Source organism: Amphibalanus amphitrite, unplaced genomic scaffold, assembly GCF_019059575.1.
Source record: "Amphibalanus amphitrite isolate SeventyFive unplaced genomic scaffold, NRLGWU_Aamphi_draft 000312F_arrow, whole genome shotgun sequence".
Taxonomy (NCBI): domain Eukaryota; kingdom Metazoa; phylum Arthropoda; class Thecostraca; order Balanomorpha; family Balanidae; genus Amphibalanus; species Amphibalanus amphitrite.
The window spans coordinates 124,806-140,842 of NW_024881807.1; the positions used below are offsets into that span (position 1 = coordinate 124,806).

Sequence of the window (16,037 nt, forward strand, 5' to 3'; positions counted from 1 at the left end):
CTGACTGAGGGCCCAAAACTGGCCTCAATGGGCCCCAGCCGGTCTATGGGGTCTCTACACCGGCCACTGATGGCCCTATTATGGTATATTGGGTGCCAGGTTAGTCTGGTCCCTGAGGACCCACATCGGCCTCTGGGCTTGGGGCTCCATACTGGCCTTTGAGGTCCAATACTGGCCTATGAGGGCCCCGAACCGGGCTCCTCTGAGGGACCCACACTCGCCTCTTAAGAATCCACTTCGGTCGCTGGGGGCTCAAGATTGAACTTTGGGTGCCTCGCACTGGGCTCTGAGGGCCCACATTGACCTCCGAGAGCTCCACACTGGCCTGTAAGGGCCAATATTGGGCTGGTCTCTGATGCCTTGGAGGGCCAGTACTGGCCGCTCAGGGTCCCAAACCGGCTTTTGAGGGCCATAGCCCATACCCGGCATCTGATGGACGGAACCGGACCCCCGTGGCCCAAAACAGGCCCTAGAGTGCCCAACACCAGACTGAGAGTCCCATCTTTAGTCTCTGGGGTCCAAGGAAGAACTTTTGGCGTTTCATGCCGTCCTCCAAGGTTCCCTGTCAGTCTCTGCTGGCTCCCGTGTCGGAATTTCGGAATATGAGGGCCGTTATCTCGTCGCAGCGGGCCTTAACCCTCGCCCGTAAACGGTGTTTTGCCACCTTCGCCCATGCAGGGGGGGTTGGTGCGACCCCCCCCCCTTGGCGTTTGAAAACGGAGCGTCGTAGAGCTTAGCGGAAAAGACCAACGGATTGCTCTCAACGAGATCTCGCGATTGGTGGTATATTTTTTGATCCTAAGGTCAACATTTGACCTACTTATGACCGGTCAAAGGTCAAATTTTCGGAAAAATCTAACTTTTTCAGATTTCCGCGCCGATTGCGGCAAAACGGTAAGAGATATCGACTTGAAACCTTCACTATCGTGATCCTTGATCAATTCTCTATCGTTTGGTAAGTATTTCGATGTCATAACTCTAAAAATGATGCGTTGGGAGCATCGGAAGTCTGCAAGGTCATTTGTGCATTGGGTCACGTCAGGCGTGTGACGTCACTGACCTGACCCTGACCCAAAATGAACTACAAGAAACAACCGACGATGCCTGAAATGGATAGCAAATTCGAATTCAGGGCATCAAAATACCCCGAAAAGGCATAAAAGTGCAAAAAGTCATTACAGGTCAACCGAGGTCACTGACCTTACCTTGACCTTTAGTAACCTTCAAAATGTCAACGGACATTGTGCCAATGTCAAATCAACCAGTTATGATTCTAAAACAATCCATCAGTGTGTCAGGTCAGTCGGCATTTATACCAATGTGAAGCAATCTCCAATTTAGCGTAAATCTGGCCGGAGGTTGTTCCCTTTATGACGTCATAACTCCGTGAGCTGACATGACCTTGACAAAAAAAATACCAAAAGTTGCGCAAAGGATGCCCCATAGGGTACTAAAAATTTGAGCAGGCTATCTGAAACGGTTCGGCGTGTAGCTAAGAAAAACCTCAGGGGGGGTTGCACCCCCCCCTACATGGGCGAGGGTTAAATTCTATACCATATCGGGGTCACATCGGTTTCTGAGGGCCGGTGTCTGGTGCCAAGGATCCCACACTGATCTCTGATAGTTTCATTTAGGCTTTGAGAGCCAGAACTTGCCCATCCTGGGCGCCTCATGCTATCGTCTTAGTCTTTGCCGGTTTCGGAGGGCTCCTGTCGATGTTTTTGGCCCATGCAGATTTTAATGGCCGCTGCTAGTCTCTGAGAGCCTCATGTCGTTAGTTTTGTCTATTTTTAGTCTCATTGGCACCACACATGTCTCTTAGGGTCCATACCAGTCAAGGGGTCACACATTGACCTCTCAAGGCCCAACGCTGGCCTCCAAGGGCTCATACCATCTCAGAGGTTCCGAACTGGCCTTTGATGACCCCACACTGGCCTCCGATGGCTTAGGCAGGTCTCGTAAGACCCACATTGGAGTTCAAAGACCCATACTGTGCGAGGTCTCGCCCGGCTTATGAGGGTCAATACTGGCCTTAAATGATCTTAAGCCGGGCTTATATAAGGGTCTCATACTGCTTCCAGAAGTTTTCCTGTACTTTTGAACGTAAAACCTCAGGGGGGACGGATATTCGCCCCCCGCCGTACGGCCCTCCAGCAAGAGTGGTGGGTTAGCCTATGTGTTTTTGGTGTAATAACTTTGAATGACAGAGACACTCCTTTAAAATGACTCAATAGAAATGAGAAGAGGGTTCGTGCACACACTTCGGCAAAACAGCCATTAGACGTATTCATCAATGCAGATCGCTTATTGTGATGTTGGCAACTAACCACTAAATATTTGGAGGGCCGTACGCGGGTTAACCCGCGCCCCGCTGGGCTATTCAGCCATACGCGCCCTGCTGGGGGGGGGGGGGCAGATTCTGCCCCCCCCCTGTCTAACTTCCGAACCGATGGTCATAGAAAGACGGGGAAAACGGCAATCGAAAGCTCTCAACAAGGCGGATCTTAAGAGCCCAATTTTTTTTGCTAAAGTAGGTCAGAGGTCAGGTCAAGGTCAGGTCAAGGGTACAAAATGCAAGTTTCTACAGTATCGGCCTTGCACCGTAGTTGCCGAAGAATGGACTGAGACTGATTGCCCAAAACGTGTTCTTAGACTACCAAGACAATATTCGTTGCATACAATGTCATTCAAAGGTCAAGGTCAAGGTCAGATCAGGTCAGGTCAGGTCACCAAAAACAAAATATAGGTAGTAAAGGGCATGTGCGACACATGTTTTATGGGTCATTTTACTCATAGAATTCAATAGGCACACTCAATAAGTGATATGGACCACCTCTGGATGAATTTCAGGTCGAGGTCAGGTCAAGGTCAGGTCAAGTGAGGTCAAATTTTGAAGTTGGTTTTTAAGGCCTAAAAAGGTGTCTATCTGATGCAGTTTTTCACGGCGAATCGAATGGTGCTATTTTTGTTTCCGTACGAGGTCTAGAACTTCCAAAAAATCATTTTTCAAAATTTTTGTGTGCCGTGACGTCATAAAATTTTGAATAACTCCCACATTTTTGAACCGATTCTTCTCAAAATTGGTATGTAGGTGCACATAGACCACTTCTCTGACATATATTCCGGTTTTTTCGATACAGTCAAAATTTTTGATTTTATAATTTTCCCAAAAAAGTCAGTTTTTTGAAAAAATTTGGGCCAAAATCCAAAATTTTCAAAAAACCGAGATAGCCATTTGATAGACAAAGTGGAATCACGCATAACCTTTTTTGTTACGTCTTGATTCCTTTAAAAATGAAGATGTTAGCGGCGTTTGAAATTTTGCCGTTTTTGAGGCGAAAATGGCGAACATGACGTCACTAAAACGTCAATTTCTCAAAAATTTTCCGACGGATTTCGCTCAAATTTTCAGGGAACGTGTCAAATTGATGTATGATAAGGTACCGAAAGTTTGACGTCGCTGGCGTAACGCGTTTAGAAGTTATTGGCGAAAAACGGGAGGGGGGGGCAGATTCTGCCCCCCCCCCCAGCGGGGCGCGGGTTAAGCTAACACACCACCCCACCACCCCCGCGAGGGTCTACATGGGCCCCTTTGCCAATTTGCCCACCCCCAACGCCAAGTTTACGACCGCCCCTGGTGGCGCCCACTTACGGACCATTGCGCCCCTCGGAACCACTTGGGGGGCTATGCAACCCCAATAAAAAAAAAATCCACCCCTGGCCACTGGTTAAAAACAACTGAAAAGTGAAGCACGGATGTTAGACCGGAGTCGGAGTCGAGGCAGCTGGACCGGGTAACGACTCCGACTCCTGGCTGCTTGCCACGACTCCGGGCGACTCCGAGACTCCGAAACCCTGCGTCATTAGGTACATGGCAGTCGTCATGAACAAAAATAATTTCAAGAAGTAAACCACCGTATCTGGTTGAAATATCCTCCTCTTTCAACTAAGCATATTCTTTTTTCATCAAAATTTTTCAACTAAGCATATTCTTTTTTCATCAAAATTATGTTTTTGATCAATACCTATTGATCATTTTCGGAGGCTGCAAATTGAAGTTCCAACTTCAGGCCACAAAAAAGGGTATACGGCAACATTGGACTACCATACAAACAACAGCAATATTAAAGCTGGTTTATTCTTCTTGCACCAGGTGGCAGCACTTCTTTTCCATAATCAGTAGGTATTCAGTGCTTGTATTTCCAAAATCGTGATTTCCTCCCTGAGGAGTGAAACCGGCTTCATCGTTGCCAAAAATAGCTGATAGCGTTATCATTTTTGGCACACGGTTGCCATAAATGGCATGTGCTAAAAATGATGATTGTCCAAACCTCCCCCGACTGATATCAGTTGGGGAAACTAAGAGGCGACGATCCAAAAATGGATTGGTCAATAGACTTTTGATGACCATATATGGACACAAATGCAGCCCTCTCTACTAAGGGTGAAAAACAGCCTACCTAATGTGCCAGTACTTGCGGTAGGTATCATGTCCACTTATCGCAGGGAAGAAGCTTCCATTTTCCACTAGGAATCAACACAATTGGATCAAATTCAGCAAATTCACTCGAAAATGGCGATAGGTAAACTGCTTTTCTGCAGGTTCTGGGCATCACATTCAGCTGGCCATTCAATAAATGAATTGGTATTTTGAAGGAAAATTGTTAAAAAATTTAATTTTATTACAAAAAAAAAAAAAAAATATATTTAACTTAGAAAAACCATAAACAACATAATAAAAATAATGACATTTTAAAACCATGGTGCTGCTTAAATTTTTTGGCACGTCTGTTTCAATCTGCCATATTTGCCAATCATTGTTTGACCTTGTATTGTAACTCTGCAATTTAGAGCCGCCAGTTAATTGTGTACCGAGTGAGTGTAGGCCTTGTGTGGTTAAAATACATTCTTATGCCTTATTTTTTCATTGGAATGCTAGGATGCATGGAAAAGATGAAGTTGTCTGATTTTATGACCACATATGGTCATCACCCTGTCCCCGCCCCCTCCAGCCGTTGATTGGCTGATCCAATTTTTGTTTGGCTCATCGTAGTTTCCCCAACTGATATAGCAATACCTAGCAGGGGGCATAATGGTAAAGTATTTTTTGTTTTACATTTGTGAGACATGCAAGTACCATATCTGAATAAAGGACATGAAATAATGTAAGAATCTTTATTTTTTAAGGATTGCAGACCTTTAGTAAATATTTACCTTGTGCCCAACACATTTTTTATTCAATTTTTCAACACAATTTATGAGTCACCAGGTATGATTGCAGGCAGCATCCTGAACACTGAACAAAAAATGGGAGGAATAATGGAAGCACTTACCGTTATGCGACCCAAGATTCTCTCTCCGGTATCGGTCGTATCCCAATCCGTAACCCAGTAACAGGGGTGTTCACGGGCACCGCACACTGCTGCGTGCGGTGTGTGCGGTACGTCCAGCAGGCGTGGGGGTAGGGGATGGGTAGGCGGCTCTGACGTCACGGCTGCGTGCGGTGGACGGTCCGCTGTGGCCAGTCCCGACCGGCCACAGCGATCCAAGGCCATCAGCGATCGCTGTGTGCGGTGACGGAATGCTGACGATGCTGACGTGGGTCCGTATCAAAGCGTCCAAGACCGCAGCACCCAAAAAACGCAACATCCAAAACCGCAGCGTCCAGAGTACGCAACGTCCAAAATACGTCCAAAATCGGGTTTATAGGGGGCATTCACAAAGTCCAAAACCGAAATATCCAAAACCGCAACGTCCAAAAACGTATCATCAAAAAACGCAACATCTAAAGACGCAACATCCAAAGTACGTAGCCTCCAAAACGACCAGGGGAGCACTGCCGCTTCAATCCTATTGGCCGTGGTGTCTAACGGTGGCGGCCATATTGCGCAGACCAAGAACCGGCCGCCGCCTGTGTTGAGGAATAGGGAATTCGGGACCTCGATTTACCTTTGCGGCCGCCGCATCCGTTACGTTCAAGTTACGTAGATACGGAACCCGGCATCTTACGCAGAATTGAGTGGGGAACACGATCGTATCTTCAGAATTCCTTAAATTCACTCGCCGGACCTACATTTGCCCCGGCCGAGGGGGTTGATTGAACCCACCTCGCTAATGCGCCGCTAATTTAACTAGAATTAAGCGGTAAAGTGGTCGTATGCGGCAAAGTATAATGCAGAGTGACTGGTAGGAACCCGCTGTAAAGGTCCCAGGTCAACCGGTGACCTCTGAGGTTAGATCAAGTGATCTAAGGCAAGGGTTCGGTTTTTGGTAAATAACTTCGCCAAAAATGGCCGTAGAGCCGCGATTTTGGCATCATCGTGTTCAGCTAGCTCAGGCGCATCGAATGATATACTTTTTGTTCGGGTCAGGTCAACTTAGGGTGTTGACCTCAGGTCAAGGTCAGGTCAGCACCCCCAGGTCACGAAGTTGGTCGAAAGAGGTCATGTCGCATATCATTCGATTCGGCAGGTCTTCCTGAGTCCATTGGTGGCTTTCCCGACTCGCTAGCTCAATTTGATCGGGAGTTATTGAAGAAAAATTGTGACCCTTGTGACGTCACAAATGACGTCACGCAAGGGCAACAATGTAAATATGAATCATAGAACCTTGCAAGGAGTGCATGAAATCATGATTCTATATGCTTGAGATAGTTTCAGATCATTCTCGGCGCCAAAATAGCAATTTTCATATTTCCCCACTGACTTATAAGGGTTTAACGTATTAGTTCCTTATATCTGAGGATTTTTTTAGGATTTCATCTTGTTCTCCACTCAATTCTGCGTAAGATGCTGGGTTCCGTGTCCACATAGCTTGAACGTAACGGATGCAGCGACCGCAAACGTAAATCGAGGTCCCGAATTCCCTATTCCCCAACACAGGCGGCGGCCGCTTTCTGGTCTGCGCAACATGGCGGCACCGTTGGACACCATCTGGCGGCCGATGCGCATTCCATATTATATACCGGGGTTACATGAGCGATCCGTTCCAAATACGCACTACGCTAATGCGCATCAGCTCCCCACAAACGGATCTACGGCACCGGTTACATGAGACTAATTCGTTTTATCTACGTCAAACGGATCTTGTTTGGCTCACCCGGGCTGACTCCTCGACGGTCGGTAATTCGCATCACAAACGGAATAGGATTAGCGTACAGTCATGGCGCAGTTGCGGCATTTACCGGGACGACTGAGCTAAATTTTAAATACTTATATCATTTGATAGGCTCAAAAACATTTAAAATTAACATGAAATCAAAAAATGAAAACAAAGTTTTCTTGTTTTAAGTCAGTGGGCACTGATTCGCCATGCAGCGACAGCAGGGTGGTCAGAAAAAAATTATCTATCAAAATATTTCATTCATTTTATTTCACATGCAAAGACTAAACCAAAATACCAACATTTTTTTTTTGCTATTTTCTACGAGGCAGCCAATAAAAAATTGTTAAGTATTTTGCATTTTGACGGTTCCAGTCAGCAAAGAATACTTCTTGTGAAATACGGCCCGAATCGTGTGCCTCGGACGTTTCGGTTACATGAGCGATCCGTTCCAAATACGCACTAACGCTAATTCGCATCAGCTCCCCAAGAACGCATTCAGTGCACCGACTACATGAGCAAATACGTATCAGTGACGTCAAACGGATCTAGTTTGGCTCTCGGCCCGATGCGCATTACAAACGGAATAGCTTACAAATGTGGCGCACTTCCGTAGCAATAGAGGTGACTAAATTAAAAATTTATTATCTTATGTCTTTTTTGCATTTAATCTGCTAAAAACATTCTCAATTAACTTAACAAAAAAAGTTGAACATAAAGTTGTCTTGCTTTGACTCATTGGGCAATTGCCTCTCTTGATTCGTCTGTAGTGATGTCATAAAAATGTTTCAACTGAAATTATGTGGATATTTACTATTTGGTTTTCACTATATTTATTGTTGAAAACTTGGCAAAATACCGACATATTTTTTAAATATTATTTCAAAAGAAGAAAATGAAAAAATACCTATTATTTTGCATTTTAATGTTTCTTTTTGCGAAGAAATAGTTCCTGTAATACGTACCTTGGTCCTATTCGCTTCTAAGCCTCTTTCTCAGCGGATTTTGTTCGGACCACCGATTCGTATTAGCAGGTGGATACATGAGTCGGTAGTACGCTCCTGATTCGCATTAGCGGTGAATCCGATCGTGATACGTATTTGCTTTGCTCATGTAACCGCGGATCGGATCGCCGATTCGTACTAGCAGGTGGCTACATGAGTCGGTAATGCGTTCCTAATTCGAATTAGCGGCTAAATACGTATTTACTGTGCTCATGTAACCCCGATAATAGAGTTCAGTGGGGTAGGGGATGGGTAGGCGGCTCTGACGTCACGGCTGCGTGCGGTAGACGGTCCGCTGTGGCCAGTCATTTTTACGTTGTAAAGGAATGGAGCACCCCTTGCGAGCATCAGGGATGACGTCACTCAGGATCTGTCTCTGTTTGGTCGGCGGGGGAGTGACTGTACCTTCTATAGATGGCCTTGGTCGGTGCACTGAATGCGTTCTTGGGGAGCTGATGCGAATTAGCGTAGTGCGTATTTGGAACGGATCGCTCATGTAACCGAGGCGTCTTTATATCTATGGAGGCACTCGATTCGGGCCGTATTTCACAAGAACTATTCTTTGCTGACTGGAAACGTCAAAATGCAAAATAATAAACATTTTTTATTGGCTGCCTCGTAGAAAATAACAAAAAAAATGTTGGTAATTTGGTTTAGTCTTTGCATGTGAAATGAAATGAATGAAATATTTTGATAGATAATTTTTTCTGACCACCCTGCTGTCACTGCATGGCGAATCAGTGCCCACTGACTTAAAACAAGAAAACTTTGTTTTCATTTTTTGATTTCATGTTAATTTTAAATGTTTTTGAGCCTATCAAATGATATAAGTATTTAAAATTTAGTTCAGTCGTCCCGGTAAATGCCGCAACTGCGCCATGACTGTACGCTAATCCTATTCCGTTTGTGATACGAATTACCGGCCGTCGAGGAGTCAGCCCGGGTGAGCCAAACAAGATCCGTTTGACGTAGATAAAACGAATTAGTCTCATGTAACCGGTGCCGTAGATACGTTTGTGGGTAGCTGATGCGCATTAGCGTAGTGCGTATTTGGAACGGATCGCTCATGTAACCCCGGTAACTACTGGATTCTGTGTGGGTTCCCTCACTTCGAACCGGTCACATGACTTACCTCGCCCTAGGCTTGGTCAAGTGACCCAAGCGCAGACTGAGACTGGGCGCTGCGGTGCCATGGGGTCGCGACCTATCGACACTGCAGCCGGCCGGGCCAGGTCAGCCCGCGGATCCGTGGCGCTGTGGTATGGCGTCGGGCTGGTCTTTGAATTGTCGTGTGTTCGGATCGCGCGGGAGTCGTTGCTTTTCTACAGAAAGGAGATCTGTGCTATTGTAACTTGACAGCTGATTGGTTAATAGCTTCGTGTCTATCGTTGCGTGCCTTACCTGTTTAGTGTTTATGCGTTGCATTTATTTTAATTATCAAGAATAGAAAATCATACCTATTGCAGCGACTTGCATACAGCATACCTACTTAGATCCCAGATATTTACAACTGCATAGACATGTCATTTCCTAAATGTTACGTAAATGGTGTCAAAGGTGCCGCCAACATCTCTGCTCGTTGCACCAATGCAATAACAAGGACCATTTTCACTTAAGCCTGCATTTGTAAACTGTAGGCCAAGGCCCTACCTGTCACACATAATCTGGCACCCCTGACCCCACGGCCCTTAGTTATATTCTTGGCTCCCGGATCTGGCTCCGCCCGTGTTTACAGTGTGGAGTCCTTCACCACCAGTCGGTCGGTCACGTGACTGACCTAGCCCGAGCCCCGGCTGTCTGACCAGAGTGCGGGCCGCGTGCCGACTGATCGTTTCGCCCACAATTGATACACCTCCGCGGCTTCCGACAAACTTATCTACTTTCAAATTGGGAGTCTGTGCCTTGGTCTGTGCGTATTCCGTGGCGTAGCAGCAGGGTGCTGGACTATGGATTGGAGTGTTGTGTGTTCCGGCGACGCTGCAGGGTGATTGCTTTTGTTAGGAACTTGTTTTTCCTAGCGCGGCATTAAATTAATTCTTGTCCTCCTCGGGACGAAGTCATCATGCTCCTCACGTTTCCCTTTCCAGACGGCGGTCACCCCACCACACGACCGGTGCAGGTGACGGAAACTCCTCATTCGATTACACCATTTCCGGGGTGACCGTTTGAGCCGCAGGACGGGCTGTCCTATCGGGACGTTCCCATCCCACTATCGGTACGATCTCTGCCGCTGCGGCACACCCTCGTAGGCCCGCGCAGCCCAGCGTTTTACGCCCGTGGAGGTGCATCGAAGTCAGCGAAACGATCACTCAGCACGCGGCCCGCATTTCTGTCACCCGGCCAAGCCTCGGGCTAGGTCAGTCACGTGACCGACCGACCGGTGGTAAATGACTTAACACTGTAAACACATGGCGGAGCCAGGTCCGGGGCCCACGACCTATAACTAACGGCTGTGGGATGACAGCGTAGGTATCAATTACAGTTTGCAATTGCAGGTCACAGCCTGTGTAAATGGTGGAACGTGCGGAGGTGTTGGCGGCATGCCTTGACACCACTCAACATCCTTGATGACATCTCTCTGCAGACATAAGTAACTGGGCTTTATCTAATGAAGTAAGTCGCTGCAATATGCTTCCTTTCTATACACACTAGTAGATAATTTCAAGTGATGCTACGCGTTAACAGGTAAGGCATGCAACGACATACAGGGAACTATGAGTTCATACAGCCAGCTATGAGTTCAATGGCACGGATCTCCTTTCTGTAGAAAAGTTACAACGTCCGCAGGATCCGAGCGCACCGCCTCTCAATTACAAGCCCACCTTCTAACCACAGCGCCACGGACCTGCGGTGGTTTTCGAGTGTTATCGCAGTGAAACTTTTATTCTGATAGGTGGCGACCCCATGGCACCGCGGCGCCCAGCCTGCGCTTTGGTCACTTGGCGAGCCTCGGGCGAGGTCAGTCATGTGACCAGTTCGAGGTGAGGGCTCAGCCACAGCTTGTCTGCGAGGCAGGGGAGAACGTGGGTCGCGAGGTTGTTCACTGGCGCTTCGGAGAAAACGGTCGAGTGGTTGCGTGGCACCGGTGGTCGGTGAATCCCGAGCAATTGACAGTTCGGCCTCTCAGCCAACGTTACCATGGTGGGGGGTGAGGGAAGGGGCCACACAAGTATTTGACCACGCATGGTTATCTCGGAAGGTAAGAAAGCAAAAAACAAAAGACGCAGTAAAAAGCAATCTATAGCCCACTGTTGGATTTTTTCATGGGTTATTATTCCATCAGATTATCGCTAAGGTCACTGCAGGTCACCAGCATTAAAATTATCACGATTTCTGGTTTCCCATTTTGACAACTTCTCACAAGCGGCGCGTAAGTCAAGTCTGGAACTATTAGAGCTACAGCGCCGTAGAAGAGCGCATTGAATAGCTCTTTGAGTTTTTTTTTTGTGTGTATTTCCTCAGATTGGACCCAGAGTAAATGGTTTATACTCCAGAGGGCAAAAACTTTCAAAATTTGACGTTTTGCGGATAGTTTTTCTGTAATAACCTATGGTGTCATGCTTTTATTACGTTAATTTAACCGGAATCGCGTTTCTTTCGTGAAGACGCGTCAAATGAACCATACATTGAAATTTAATTTACAAAAATGATCTCAGGTCAAGCTCATAGAAAAGGTCATGTTGTGCCTATCAGTCGATTCCTATCATTGAGCTGAACGCATCGGTGTTTTTCAGTGTTCTATCATGTTTTATCTAAAGTTATTGTCAACTAAACTGTTAACCCTCGCCGGCACAGGCCATTTTGCGTCCTTCGACGGCACAAGGGGAGGGCTCGCGTTTCGCCCCTGATAAAGCTAGAGCTTTATGGAAAAAAACGAGCGTGCTGCCCGTCACGAGATGAAACCGATTATATCCCATTTTTAACCCTCGCCCGTCTCGACCCGTCTCGCACTCGGTCCATCTCCATTCTCCCTGCCATCACCAAGATCGCCGAGAGAGCTGTGCAGCTCCAGCTCACCGAGTACCTGGAGAGGCACCATCTGCTTAGTGAGACTCAGCATGGCTACCGCAAGCGCCACTCGTGTGAGACTGCCCTGCACGTGGTCTCAGATGATGTATTGCGCGCGATGGACAGTAGTGAGATTGCCCTCTTTAAGGTTACACGAGTGATGATGCGCTACAACACCAAATCCACACCAGACACACGCACCTGTTCGCTCCGACGGTCCCTGAGCAAGGTAGACACGGCAGAGTTTAAAGTGACATTGCAACAATTAGACTGGACGCCTGTGTGGTTCGCGAACGGCCCTGACCGAAAGTGGTGCCACTTCCAGAGCATATTTCTGGCAGCTCTAGATCGAGTGGCACCTCTGCGGCGCACCCGCTCTCGCACATACACCGGACCGCCTCTGTCCGCTGACACGCGGCAACTGTTACAGCGGCGCCGCTCTGCTCTTGCCGGTGCTGACCGCGACATTTATCGCACTGTTAACAAACAGTGCCGCGCGGCTATACGGCAAGACACTCGCGCTCACTATGAGCGTGAACTTCTCCAAGCAGGTCGCGGCAATATGTGGCGTGTCATGTCACCGATTATTGGCAAGAAGAAGACACAGAGCGAACCGCCAAATATTACACCTGACGCCTTAAACAACTATTATGTTAGCATCGGACGATCGACTGCCGCCAGCGTTCCACCACCAACAACCCCGGTGTTCACCAGACTTCCCAGGGTCACGACCGGTGGGTTCAAAGTCCAACCTGTAGACTTGGAATCGATGCTCGCCACTCTCCGTTCAATGAAGCCCTCCTCGTCTGTGGGCAACGACGGCATTAGCATCAGCATGCTACAGAGATACGCGCCGGCCATCGACGAGGTGCTCCTTGATGTTGTAAATTCTAGTCTGTTTACCGGCTGTGTACCAGCATCATGGAAAGAGGCAACGGTCATACCAATTCCGAAAGGAAAAGTGGCCAAAGGCCCTGCGGACACGCGTCCAATTTCTATACTTCCCGCCATCATGAAACTGGTAGAAAAACTCGTCCAACAACAGCTAAATGAATACATGGAATCGCATCACCTATTATCCCATCATCAGCATGGCTACCGACGGCTACACTCCACAGAGACAGCTCTCAGTGTCATCACTGACCGCGCGCTTCAGGCCATGGACAACGGTGAGATATCCATTCTCACCCTTCTCGACCAGTCAAAGTGTTTTGATGTGGTGCCCCATCGGGTGCTGCTCGATAAACTCATGACATATGGAGTCGACACGCACTGGTTCGAGCAATATCTGGAAAACCACACACAGCGCGTACAGATCCGAGGAGTGGACGGCATGGTACTACAATCTGCTGCGAAAACTCGATCGGCGTTTACCAGGGAGGCTCCCTCAGCTGTATCCTATATTCACTTTTTTCCAACGACATCGCCCTCCATGTCAGCGAGGACGTAACCCTGGTACAATATGCGGATGACGTACAGCTTTTGGTGAGCGGCAAGAAACAGGACGTTCCAGGCTTGACCGTCAAGATGGAGACCTCACTCAACGAGTTGTATCAGTGGTTTTGTCACCATGGTATGAAACTGAACGAAACGAAAACAAAAATGATCGTTCTTGGAACAACCGCCATGCTGAGGAATTGCGACCAAGTCACGTTGAACTTCAATGGATCCCAAATTTCAGAGTCAGAGGAAGTACGGAGCCTCGGTGTCATATTAGACAGACACTTAAGCTACAAACCGCACATAAGGGAGCTCACTCGGAGATGCACTGGCATGTTGATCGCACTAAACAACTCGCGGATGGTCATTCCAAAGGCTGTAATTCCAAATATAGTCCAGGCACTGGTGATTTCAGCTGTTCGATACTGCATTTCCATTTACGGATCATGCAGCGCACAGCAGATGAAAATGATCCAGAAGGTTATCAATTTCTGTGCCCGAGTGGTGACTAGAAGGGGTCGTTATTCCCACATCTCTGACGCCGTGCGACAGCTGGGCTGGATGAGTGCCAAGCAGCTGGCTGAATATCACGCTGTTAGCGCTGTGCGGTCAGCTGTAGTGACGGGACTCCCAGAAATAATGTGTCACATAATTCAGCCACCCGCTAACAATCGACACACGCACAACACTCGCGGAGCAGAGCACTTCACTCTTCCTCGCATCAGAACAGAGTCTGGCAGACGTAGACTCTGCTACCGCGGTGTGATGTGGCTGAACAAGTCGCGCATACCTGTCGGTGACAGGCATTTTCGTCGGAAACTTAAGCGACACATATTGTCCAGGCGTTGAGTGAGTGTGCGTGTGTTGTATGCATTATGTATCACGTGCTGACTGAGACCTGGTGAGCGAATGTGCGTGAGTTGTATGCATGCATGATGAGCGTATGGACACGACACATACATTAGTCGATTTAATAGCCTACCCATGTACATGACGTGCAAATGAGAATAGCCACCTAGTATGTGGACATATTGCGAAATATATCTGAATCTGAATCTGAATCCTCTGGGCAATGGTGGACTTGTCCAAGTGTTTTGACATGGTGCCGCACGATTTTCTGATCGACAAGCTGTCGGTGTATGGTATCGATCCCTTCTGGCTTGACGACTACCTCCGAGGTCATACACAGCAGGTCCAGGTCAGAAGTCACGAGGGCCAGCTGGTGCGATCGTCCGTGAGATCAAACTCAATCGGTGTATATCAGGGCGGATCTAAGTTGCATACTCTGGTGTATTTTCGCGAACGACCTCTGTCTCCATGTGCCCGATTATGTAAAAATAGTTCAGTTCGCCGATGATACCCAGATTTGGACAACTGGCAAACAGCATGACCTCCCGTTACTTATAAACCGGCTCGAGACAGCTCTCCAATCGATGTTTAACTGGTTCTGCGCACACCGTATGAAAGTGAACGAAGCAAAGACTGAACTGATGGTCATGGGAACGAAGCAGACGCTGAGAGGTATTTCTCATGTGAACGTTCAGTTCAACCAGGCAACAATCAGATCGTCAAACCATGTTCGTAACCTCGGTGTGATTTTCGACCGTAGCCTTGACTTCCAACCTCATGTCGATCAACTCGTTCCGAAATGTATAGGAATGCTCCTCGGCCTAAACCATGTCAAACATGTCATACCGATCGCGACCTTGAAACATCTTATCACAGCTCTAGTCTTCCCCGTGCTGCGCTATTGCATGTCAGTTTACGGCATATGTAACAAGGCGCAAGTCCACCGCATTCAGAAGGTGATTAACTTTGCCGCACGAGTGCTCAGTGGACGCCGCAAGCATGAGAGCATATCAGATGTTGTGCGATCGCTCGGGTGGCTAAATGTTGATGAACTGATCACTTACCATAGAGTCATCACCAGAGCTGGGCAAGTGCGTTCCTTTAGTGCGTTCCTGCGTTCTTCCGTACGTACGCACCGCCCTTTTTAGGAACGCAAGAACGCAGGAACGCAAAGTTTTTCAAAGGAACGTAAGTAAGAGGAACGCACCACCCGAAATTTTGAAGCGTTCCTGCGTTCTTGCGGAACCACCCGAAAAATCATATTGCTGCCAATGACCTCTGTGTCAAATGTTTGAAACTCGAGTACGTGTGTTTGCCGGTAGAGGCGCCACTTGTCGGTCGAATCGAGGAAGGCTTGTTTAGATTTAGTGGTGATGTTCACTATTCGATTCGGTTTCAGGCATCAAATGTGTAAAGTAAATATGATAACTTTTACTTAGATACATCTTTCAACTTAACTATTGTTTTTAAGCAGGTCGTATTTTTGTTGAAAACCCTACGGATGATATTGGTAAAACGTATTTCAGATATTCGATTCGGAAAAGAGATGTCGAGCTGCTTTTCGGCCCCGCGTCGCCATTCTGGGTATTCTGTGATCGATTCGCCCCGTGTTTGGTTGGGCCCGCGCCGCGTGGT

The 16,037-nt window shown here is 47.6% G+C and overlaps 2 protein-coding genes across 3 annotated transcripts in view; both read right to left on the reverse strand.

Annotated features, from left to right (window-relative positions):
* Positions 1–5,304, reverse strand: part of LOC122388173 (WASH complex subunit 4-like) — a 32,470-nt gene extending 27,166 nt beyond the window's left edge. Inside the window, exon 1 of the mRNA XM_043379021.1 lies at positions 5,215–5,304. The gene's annotated coding sequence lies outside the window, so the exon portion shown is untranslated. The remainder of the gene's footprint in view (positions 1–5,214) is intronic.
* The window catches only part of LOC122388174 (tubulin-folding cofactor B-like), a 121,857-nt gene extending 116,372 nt beyond the window's left edge, over positions 1–5,485 (reverse strand). Inside the window, exon 1 of one of the 2 annotated variants that reach the window (XM_043379024.1) lies at positions 5,334–5,485. The gene's annotated coding sequence lies outside the window, so the exon portion shown is untranslated. Of the gene's footprint in view, positions 1–4,460; positions 4,570–5,333 lie in introns of those variants that run through there. The other variant, XM_043379026.1, reaches the window with a different exon arrangement.
* Positions 5,486–16,037: the final 10,552 nt, after the last annotated feature.